At 48.7% G+C, this 10,319-nt stretch overlaps 1 long non-coding RNA gene across 1 annotated transcript in view; it reads right to left on the reverse strand.

The window, feature by feature from the left end:
• Positions 1–735: 735 nt before the first annotated feature.
• Positions 736–10,319, reverse strand: part of LOC104862390 — a 16,266-nt gene continuing 6,682 nt past the window's right edge. Inside the window, exons 4-5 of the long non-coding RNA XR_780290.2 lie at positions 6,731–6,848; positions 736–1,102 (exon numbers count right to left, since the gene is read on the reverse strand). This is a non-coding gene — a long non-coding RNA (uncharacterized LOC104862390). The remainder of the gene's footprint in view (positions 1,103–6,730; positions 6,849–10,319) is intronic.

Here is a 10,319-nt window from a genome sequence, read left to right on the forward strand (position 1 = left end):
CTATACAATAACGCAGGTCCTTGCTTTGCCTCCATTTTTAAAAATTTTTTTCCCACAGAATGTTTCGTTCTAGGAATATAACAGTTTGTGCTGCTGTTTTGTGGGTGGGGATTTATCTCAGTGGTTCCACCGCCTTCCTGGTAAGTGCAAAGGCCCTGAGTTTGAAAAAAAAAAAAAGTTTTGAACTTTGTGCCCTCTCAGGAATGTTGTTGGCCCTGCCCCTTTCTGGAATGTCCTGTAACTCCGCCCCCCTTCTTCAGTGAGCATGCTCGCCTACCCTGTAGATCTCTATATAAGAAGGCTCTCATTCCTGGTAGAGCACTCAGACGATGGGTTAGGAACTCCACTGAGCCAGCCGGCTTAATAAAGGTTTTTCCCCACCTCTTCGAGGGACCGCTGGATTCTTGAGGCTTCTGTGACCCAGAGCTGTAACACTCAGCTGTGCCTCAGAGCTGTGGCCGTGGCTGCGACTGATGCTGAGCTGTAACACTTGGCTATGGCACCGAGCTGTTCTGCTTTGCCACAACAGTATGAATGACTGAGTTCAGGAAAAAGCACTTATCATTTGTCAGTCATTGGGAAATGCAATCAAGCCCTCAAGGAGGTAAACTTCACACTTGCTAGAATGGCTGTGTTTTTGTTTGTTTTTGGTATCAGGATTCGAACTCGGGTCCTCGTGCTTGTGAGGCAGGCGGCAGAACCACTGAGCTAAATCCCCACCCCATGGTTGTGTTGTTTTAACAAAGAAAGATAACAAGCGCAGACAAAGATTTGGAGAAACTGGAACTCTGTTATGTTGTTATTAATATAAAACGGTGGAACAGATGAGGAAGTGAAAGGAGCCAGGTGTGGTCACACCTGCATCGCTACGTTTGTACGGGCAGCAGAGAAGGCAAGACCCTGGAGACGGCTGATAGGTGGTTGCTAGGAGACGGGGAGGAAAGGATGGGGAGCAACCGCTGAGCGAATACGGGGCCTTACGTTGGAGCGAGGGTAACGTGCGGTAGTAGATACAGGCAGTGGTTCATCCATGCTGAGAGAATCGAATGCCGTCAAATTGTTTAAGTCATGTTATGTGGATCCACCTCAATTTGAAAAAGCCCTGGGGAAGAGAAAAAACGTGAGAAAAGGAAAAAATGGAAACAAAGTCTTTGTAAATAGGGGAGGTTGGAGGGGGTGAAGGGAGGGCAGGGGTGTAGGGAACAAATGAAAACCAAGATCTGTCACGTAAAGGTACAAGATCCCAACGATGAGTGTGACTGTACTGTGTACCTTCAGTGAAAAAAAATTCACATAAGTCACACAAAGATTTGTTCAGTCGGCCTACTACAATTATCGGACATATGTACTTCCCGACCAACAAAATTCAGTGTATTCTGGATTTTTCTCAAAGACATAAAAAGTTAAAATTGTTTTGAGAAATTTTGGAATGCCCCGTTTGTTACGTGTATGACATAGATTATGAAAGATAAATATATTTTGGGGAGATGGCGACATATATCTAATATTTGTCTTTTGGGCAGTAGAATCTCTGAGTGTCTAACGGACTTCATTTTATAGCAACTTAAGAGTAAAACTGTAAAGGAATAATGGAAAAAGAACTTACTGAAAGGTGTCTTAAACAAGAATTTAACAGAAATTATGCAGCACATGTATTGGCTTTTGCTTTTCAGTTTTCGCTTATCTAGGATCAATCTGCTTTTAGAAAGAAAAATCAAAGTTTCAAATCGGATGAACAGTTTATCGTATTTTCATTTTAGTGATCTACAGTTAAATAACTTCTGTACTTCAAGAAAGTGAAAATTATGAAATTTTTTGGTTACAAAGTTTTAAAATCTAAACAAAAAGCATTTATTAGCAAAAAGAGCAAACACCATAGAAATAAAAATAAAGAGGAACATAATCATCCACAATTTCATGACCTCAAACCAGCATTTATTATTATCTTGGGTTATTTCCACTGGTTTCGTTTTCCCTCTGCTTGCAGGTTTGTGTCTGTGGCCAGTGCTGTTTATGTGGCACAGTAGTCTTAGCGATAGCGGTTTCCATACTCTCTGCATTCTACTAAGCAAGCCAAGGGTTTCTCCATGCTGTGAATTATTCACAAACGGGCTTAGCGGCCGTGCGCCGGTCATGGTTCTCTGCAGCCAGATGCAAGGACACCAGCTCAGACTTCTCTCTCACATTTGGCTTCAGGGCCAAGACAACCAGGAATCATGGTTCACAAGTGCTGCCCGAGGGATCCAGTTTTCTACCTGGGGCTCGGGAGAGACTGGGACCATCTGGGTCTTTCCGTAATATGTCGCCGACTGAGTGTTGTGCACTGTAAGGGCTGCCCTTAGGACGGGTCACTACCCCGCCTTCCATGTTTGTTAACAGCTCCACCATGGCCTTCATTACTTAAAATGTAGGTCAGAAGAGGGGGAGGTTAATTTCAGACATGAACAGATGTGCCCAGAAACAGACGAGTGTGTTTGCCTGTCAAAGGCTGACGGAGAGCTAAAGAGTTCGGGGGCCCTGCTGACGAAAGACAAAGACGCAGCACATGCTAGGATGCCATGTGGCACTGGAGAAATGTTCTTACCAGGCAATGTGTGATGATGGCCACAAGTGTAGACTTCTGTGCACAGGGAGCTCAAGAGGCAGAAGCTCTCCAAGGGGATTTTCAGGAAGCAGGAAAGGGCACCCGAGATGTCCCTAGAAAGGGTTAAGTCTGGGGAGACAGAGAGAGAGAAGCAGCAGCCAGAGAGAAGAGAAGGCGGTGTCCCTGGGGAGGAGGCTAGAATGCTGGGTTCACGTGCGGAGCTCTGCAGGACCTTAAAGGATTCGTCCAGGAGTTTAGGCAATGGGAGGAACGGAAGATTTTTAATGGATTGGAGCTCTGATCAGGCAAATGTGCAGCCTTGAGGTAAAGTGCAGATGGCAGGCAGGGTGGATGGAAGGAAAAGAAACTGGGTAGATGAGGTAGGAGGGGCTGTAGTGTTACTGTGTTGAAGCCACAGGAGGGCAAGCACGGAAGGGGAAGGACGTGTAGGTGGACAGAGGGAAGGTGGACGGGGTGGCAGTGAGCTGCTAGACTCAGAAGTTTGGTTCTCACTGATTTGTCATCGAGTTGTTTAGTCTTCCGATGAGGTGTCATGGGCTTTGCTACTAAAGCTCCAGAGGCGGGTGGCATCAGTGAGACTTGGAACCTTGCTGGCAATGCAAATTCAAGGGCCCCACACTGCTGACAGAATCAGAAACTCTCGGGGTGGAGGGTTCTGTTCTAGGAAGCTTTCCAGATGATTCCGATGAACATTGAGACTTGAAAACCACTGGTCTGGAGAATGGAGAGCCAAGTTCAGATCCCGGCTCTGCTAGGGCCCAGCTGGTGACCCTGGGCAGCAGCTCTGTCTCTAGGGCTTGGCCTCCTGCTTGCCACAGGACATAAAGACTTAGAAAATGGAAGCCCCTGTTGTAACTCCTCATCTGCACAATTACACGCATGACCCGGCTCTCTGTGCTTCTAAGAAAGCTCTGCCCAGACTCCCTGCTGACGCTGTTTTGCCTGGGAGTGGAGCGCCTTGCTGTGGCTCTGCTGGCTTCCAAGGCCGGGGACTCAGCAGCAGTTCTGCTGATCTCTCCACAGCTCTCAGCCAGCAATCGGTTCCCTTCCTTAAATTTCATTCCTGAGCCCATGAAAAATGCCCATGGGACACTGTGCACTCCTGAAAAAGGACAAAAGCTTTTGGGGGGGGTAAATTGTGAAATGCATGTTAATTATTATTCATACTCTTACAATGAATAGGACGTATATTATTTCCTGGATCAGTGGTGCTCACACTGCAGTGCAGGAGAGAGTAGCCCCTGAGCTGGTGGGGACCAGACTGCAACCTCAGAGATCCCGATTCCACGGGTCTGGGGTGTGGCTGGGAATGTGCGCTTCTGAATTCTAGTCCTGCTCTGAAAGCTGTAGATTTAGATGGAAACCTGTTACTGAGCAAAGCTCAAGGGAGTGTTGCCAGTTCAGTGCCCTGAATCCATCACCTTGACGAAAGAGCCCAAGGAAAAGAGCCCAGGGCTAACTCTCCTCCCCTCGTGTCAGACCCCAGTTAGCTCTCGGACCCCGCAGAGCTTCAGAGGCCTCTCAGCCCTGGGTTCCTCTCTGAGATGAAGGGGCAGGGAGATTTACAGAAAATCCCTTTTAGCTCAAACACACCTTGAGTGAAGAAATTACCCTACTCAGCACCCGTGCAGGAGGCTTGAATTCTCAGCTGGAAAAGTGCAGAGAATTCTCTCTCTGGGAACGGCTTCCTGCAGCCCAGCCCTCTCTCCCCTTTCTTGATGGCATGGATGGGAAGAGAGGGCAGACTCTGGACTTTCTTTGTAAGCTGATTCGATTTCCATTCCTCTTTTTTTTTGGTAACTGTGATGTTATCTTCCTCTTTTGGTTTCTTCCTCACTAGCCCTGCCTTTTTGAAATGTTTCAGTTCCTTCTGGTGTAATTTTAGACCAACTTTCTATCTTTCAACAGATGTGGCACAGGGTAGCACTTTGCCACAGTTCTTTGCGGGCCAGGACCCCTGAGGGAGGCCTTGCTGGGAAGAGGCACAGGGGCCCCCAGACCCGCCCTCTATCTTTTCCCGGTGTCTGGTTTGAGGCGATGGTCGCTGGTATAGTTTATCCTCTTGGTTGAGTTTTCTCAGTGTCTCAGTTGCTCTTCTCATTGCTGAGACCAAATACCCAACCACCACAAGTTAAGGGAGGAGAGGTTTATTTGACTCACAGTTTATAGTGGTTTCTGTTTGTAGCTGGCTGCCTCCAAGGCCAGATAGCTTGGTAGAGAGCTTGGCATCGCAGAGGAGAAACAGTCCCATGGCAGGCAGAAGACAGCAAAAGAAGCAAGCAAAAAAGCCCCTTTCTGCCCCTTATGTTGTATCCAGGCTACCAGGATTAGCAGTAGCAAACTAATCGGTGGGCTGATTTAGTAACCACTCACCCTTAATCCCAGCATCACACACTCTAGATTCAGCCACCTCTGAAAAAGTCCTATGGCCCACGAGGCCTTGGGGGGACATCTAGACACAGCCACAACACTTGGGAGGCCATGAGTCAGAGTAAAGGCAAAGCCATTCCACTCAGTGTGGTCAGTGCTGATTAAGACCTTTCGTCTCTCCTATTCCTTGGTTCATTTTTCCATTTTTCTCTTGCCATTTTAAGACCTGTGGAACATTAAAAGTATACGGGTGCACTTTCCTGCATGATACACCTGCCAAACGTTTCTCAGCTCCTCTTTTTCCTTTCTGATTTCTCAGCTTGCTGTTAATTAGGTTATGTTCTCTCCCTTACAAACTTATGAAATTCTTTAGCTCAGACACATAAAGCATGGTGTCTCTTATAGGAGAAACCCAAATGTAAATAAAAGTTTAAGGGAAACAGGAAGATAGATCTTTTGCAGAAGGGAAGGAGGTGGAGAGATGGAAGGAGGGAGGAGAGGAAAGGGATGAAAAAGAATTAAGTTGCGTTATGCACACGTGCCAACTTCCCTGAGGAATGTGCTCATTATGTGCTCCGAACATGTACTCATAAAAATTAAAGCAAAAAAGAGAATATATTAAAATTATTTCCTTTCACGAAAGACAGAAAGATTTTCCTCTTTCTGATCAGGAACAAGACAAGGACACCCACTGCCACTATTCAAAACATCACTGGGAATCCTGGCCTGGACAATTGGGTGAGAACATGAAATAAAAGTCTTTGGAGGGCCGGGGATTTAGCTCAGTGGTGTTGCCTCCTGCCTTGTAAGTGCAAGGGCCAGAGTTCGATCCCCAGTACCAAAAAGAAAAAAAAAATCTTTGGGGCTAGAAGAGAAGAAATAACATGCTCTCTGTTTGCAGATGACACGATCTTTCATGTAGCTACCATAAAAGATAATTTAGCAAAGTTGCTGGATATAAAATTAGCACGCAAGAACGAGTTGGCATTTAAAATGCACTAACAATGAACAATCCCCAAAGGAAATTTAAAAACTTTCACATGTAATAGCAAATTCCCATGTGATTCCTATAATCAATGAGTTAAAAGCAGCACTCAAGCGGATGCTGGTACACCTGTGCTCATAACAGCGCTATTCAGGAAGCCTCAAGGTGGGTGCACAGATGCAGGGGAATGGGGACTGTGCACAGAGTCCCGACTTAGCATGGTGCCAAGGTAACACTCATCCGCTAAGAGCCATACCTGAAATTTTGAATCTTGATCTTGTCCTGGGCTAGTGACATGTGCAGGACACTCATGCTGCTGGACAGGGGTCCTGAGCCACACCTGCCCATCTACAATCCCGCGAGCAAGTGCTTGGCGCTGTCTCAGCACCATGCCTTGAAGCCGCGGTGCCTGGTAGGCGAGTTGTTGTAAATGCAACAGTTACAATGTTTTCGACTTATGATGGTTTACTGAGATATAACCCATCGATAGGAAAGAAGCACCCGTATATTCAACGAGTGCTACTCGGCCTTAAAAATAAAGAAAATTCTGTCACATGTTGCAATGTGGATGGATCTTAAAGGTATTTTGCTAAGTAAAATAAACTAGTCACAAAACGTGTGACAGAGAAAGACTGTAAGATTCCACTTACATGCCGTACTCAGAGCAGCCATCCCCCAAATTTTTGGCACCCGTTTTGTGGAAGACAATTTTTCCACAGTTGGCTTTGGGATTCGATTTCCATAAGGAATGCACACCCTGGCTCCCTCACCTGTGCTGTTCACGAAAGGGTCCAAGTTCCTAGGAGAATCTCATGCTGCTGGTCCAACAGCAGGTGGAGCGCAGGTGGGGATATGAGCCACGGGGGTGGCTACACAGATGACTGGTACCTTCAGTAACCAAATGCACAGAAACAGAAAGTACAGTGGTGGTTTCCAGGTTGGGAGTAGGTGCTTAAAGGGTACAGAGCTTCTGTTTTGCAAGATAAATGATTCTGGAGAGGATGGTGGTGACGGTTTCTCTATTATGTGGATGGGCTTTAATGCCACGGAGCTGCACACTTAAAAATGGTTAAGATGGTAAATTTTAAGCCAGGCATATTTCACCATAATAATAAAAACCATCTGCTCGTGCTGGACTCAGCGGTAACACAAGCGTGTACTTTGCCTCATTACTGCCTTTGTTCATGGCTCTGCCGAACAGCACCTGTCCAGAGCGCAGGTCCCCATCTCTGATTGTTTACAAGTGGCTCTCATCGGGCCACACATCAGCTCCGGCCAAAGGACTTGGCGGAAATACAGATGCTCAGGCCGCTTCCTAACCGTGACTGCGAAGGACCAGCTGTGGGGACTGGGAGGTTACACAGAAGCACTGGAGGAGGTGCTGGCAGAAAAGAAGTTGGCAGCATGGAGGAATGGCGGGGAGCCTGCCCTTTGGGGAGCCGGCCTGGCGCAGGTGCACAGGTGCCTGGGCACGAGAAGGTGTTGGCGAGGGAACAGTGGGCATCAAGGTGCTTCAGCTCCTTATTTCTGGTGCCCTGTGTGATGTCCAGTGCCACCAAGAGGCTCAAGCAGGAACAGAGCAGAAAGCTTTGCTTTGGGTGGGATCCTCCCTAGCGATTAGTGGGCTCAGGGGGCAATGCAAATATTTCTTCAGTTTCTTTTGGATCTTTGTTCTTGTTGGTACTGGAGATTGAACCCAGGGCCTTTGCACTGAGCTACATACTTCTTTCTTTCTTTTTAATTTGGAGACTGGCTCTTGCTAAGTCACTAAGTTCCCTATGGTGGGCTCAGACTTGTGACACTCCTGCCTCAGCCTCCCAGACAGCTGGGGACACAGGCAGGCACCATCACACCCAGATAACTTTGGCTTTTTGTTCAACCTCATTTTGACCTAATAGTGCTCTGACTGGAATAGAACACACGCACACACACACACACACACACACACACACACACGCACACACGCACACACACAGGCAAAAATTCGTGGCAGCTGAGCTCAGCAGATTCCAGCCCCACTTCCCCACTTCTCTGAGTCAGTGGTGGCAAGGGAGGGGCCAGGCCTTTTCCTGGATTCGGAGGAGTTTGTTTTGGTCAGACAGAGGCTGGAGTCTGGAGGTTGGGTTGTTAAATCGATGTTTCTCAAACTTTAATGGGCCTAGGAATCCTATGGTTATCTTCTTGGGCTGCTGATGGTTTTAATTCATTCTATTTTTTGTGGCATTGGGGTGGAACCCAGGGCCTCGCAGTGCAGGGTGAGTGCTCTGCCGCTGAGCTGCACCCCCAGTTCACGCGCGAGTGGTCAGCAAGCTCTTGGTTGGTCTAGGGAGCCACGGCATCCTTCAGCAGAGCTTCCAGCCAGAGCTCGCAGTGGGCCCCGAGCCAGTACCCCGCAAGCGGCGACCCCTCATCTGCCCCCGTGTGCAGGATGCATCATCATCTCCACGACTGGGCAGAGAGAGGCTCCGCCGGAGCAGGGCTTCCTCCATCTTGGCAGGCACCAGGGTGGCCTGGGGCACTGGGTCAGCCACCAACAGCCAGGCTGTGTCCCGTTCCACGGAGCCTGGGCCTCTGGATTGTCGGGGGACACGGCCAGACTGAGAATGGTAACTAATGCCCCAGATTTAGGAACTCAGGCGGGCAACTCGGCCTCCGTCAGGAGCAGGGCCCTTGCTGTCCTTTAGCTGTGGCACGCGGTGCCTGCCCTCCGTCAGGTGTGGTTCTGAGCACAGGACACTCGTGTCCAGAAATAAATCCAACACGGACACTTCTCTTCCCTCCAGAATGGCGTTGTGAGAGAGACGGATACTGAACAGACAGCTGGGGCCAGGGGGTCAGTTCCTGGGGCGCGTTCTGTCACAGAAACTGGCCAGAGCGCTCGCCTCTGAGTCACCGCATCTTTCGGGAACAGTGACTCCAGGTCAAGTGTGAAGGACGCAGAGATGAACGCGGCCCCTGGGATGTCAGCCGGTGGCTGCAAGGCAGCGGGAACAGGTGAGCACGTCGGGGCTCCGTGGAGACCCGGACTGTCCGGCAGAGTAGACAAGGACTCTCCCGGCTCCTGGACCCTTGGGATCAATAGCTGGCAAACAGCCGGGGGCCAAGTTTTCTCCTGCTGCATCCCGTGTGCCCGACCCATCAGAAGCCGCCCCCGCGGGAAGCAGGAGCGCGCGGGTCCTGAGGTTTCATTTCCACCTGGCTTCTCTCCTGACTTCCCTGGGGTGGAGTCTGCAGGGTCTTCAGCCTCTGCGCTGTGCTGCTGTCACATCCCAAATCCCCAGAAGTCCAAAGTCCTAGGTGACACAGACTTGACAGGGAGGGGAGGCGCATTCCCCTCCTGAGACCCCGCCTCGGTCTGCCCACAGTGGGGGTGCTTATTTCCAGGGGTTCTCTGTCCTCCCGCAGGGCTCTTGCTGCCCTTGCTCTGCGCCTTCAGGAGGGGAGGCCACCCAGCGGGAGGGGGTGTGTCCGACACCAGCCTGTCATCCACTTCTTCAAATTCCAACTAATGAAAAAGGGAAGTTACCATCCCCAACCTCAAGGGTGAGGAACCGGAGTGTATGACTATTCTAAAGCTTTACCACCAAAAGCACTGGAAATTTGCCCTTGTCTTTGGGTTGTTGTTGTTTCAAAAAGTGATACAATTGCACTTGTGAGCTCCAAGGATACTGTACCTGTGCCCTTAGATTTTTCCGGTCCTTGCTTTTCCTTAGCCCCATCTTGCACAAAATCCACAAGAAAATGCAGCCTGCCCTTCTCTCATGCAAAAAAAATTTTTCTCCTCTTGCTCTAAAATAAATTGGGAATGACTCACTGTTGTGTGCAGAGTTACTGTGGTGGGTAAACCGGTGCTGGGACAGGAGGGTGTGAGGTCCCCGAAGGAGCAACCTCTGGTGGAGCAGGGGCTCTGGCAGAACCCAGGGACAGCCCGCAAGGTGAGAGAGCTTTGCCTGCACAGCAGCCAAGTCTAGGTTTACACACAAGTTCACCCCTCACTTCTTTCTGCTCACACGGGTTCCGGTCAGCTGTTTTCCTAGCTTATCCTTGTGTGACTTGGTACCAGCGTTAGGAACTTTCCCGACTCATCTATTAATTGGTAGACTTTGTGAAGAACCGGAAATTATTTCTGACTTAAAAGCCTAGTTACTTTTACCAGAGAGGCCATCTGTATCCATACCCTGTTGGGAAATCTTTTGAACTACAAGGTCAGATTCTTTTATGGATATGCAGATATTTGGTTATTTGTTTCTTTTTGGCTGTGCTTTGGTTGCTCCTATCTTTGGACTTTCAGGGAGTTTGGTTTTCTAAGTTATCCACTGTTATTCAGTGACTTTTTTTTTTTTTTTTTTTTTTTTTTTT

This window comes from Fukomys damarensis, unplaced genomic scaffold, assembly GCF_012274545.1.
Source record: "Fukomys damarensis isolate Sample0158 unplaced genomic scaffold, DMR_v1.0_HiC HiC_scaffold_12, whole genome shotgun sequence".
In the NCBI taxonomy this organism is placed as follows: domain Eukaryota; kingdom Metazoa; phylum Chordata; class Mammalia; order Rodentia; family Bathyergidae; genus Fukomys; species Fukomys damarensis.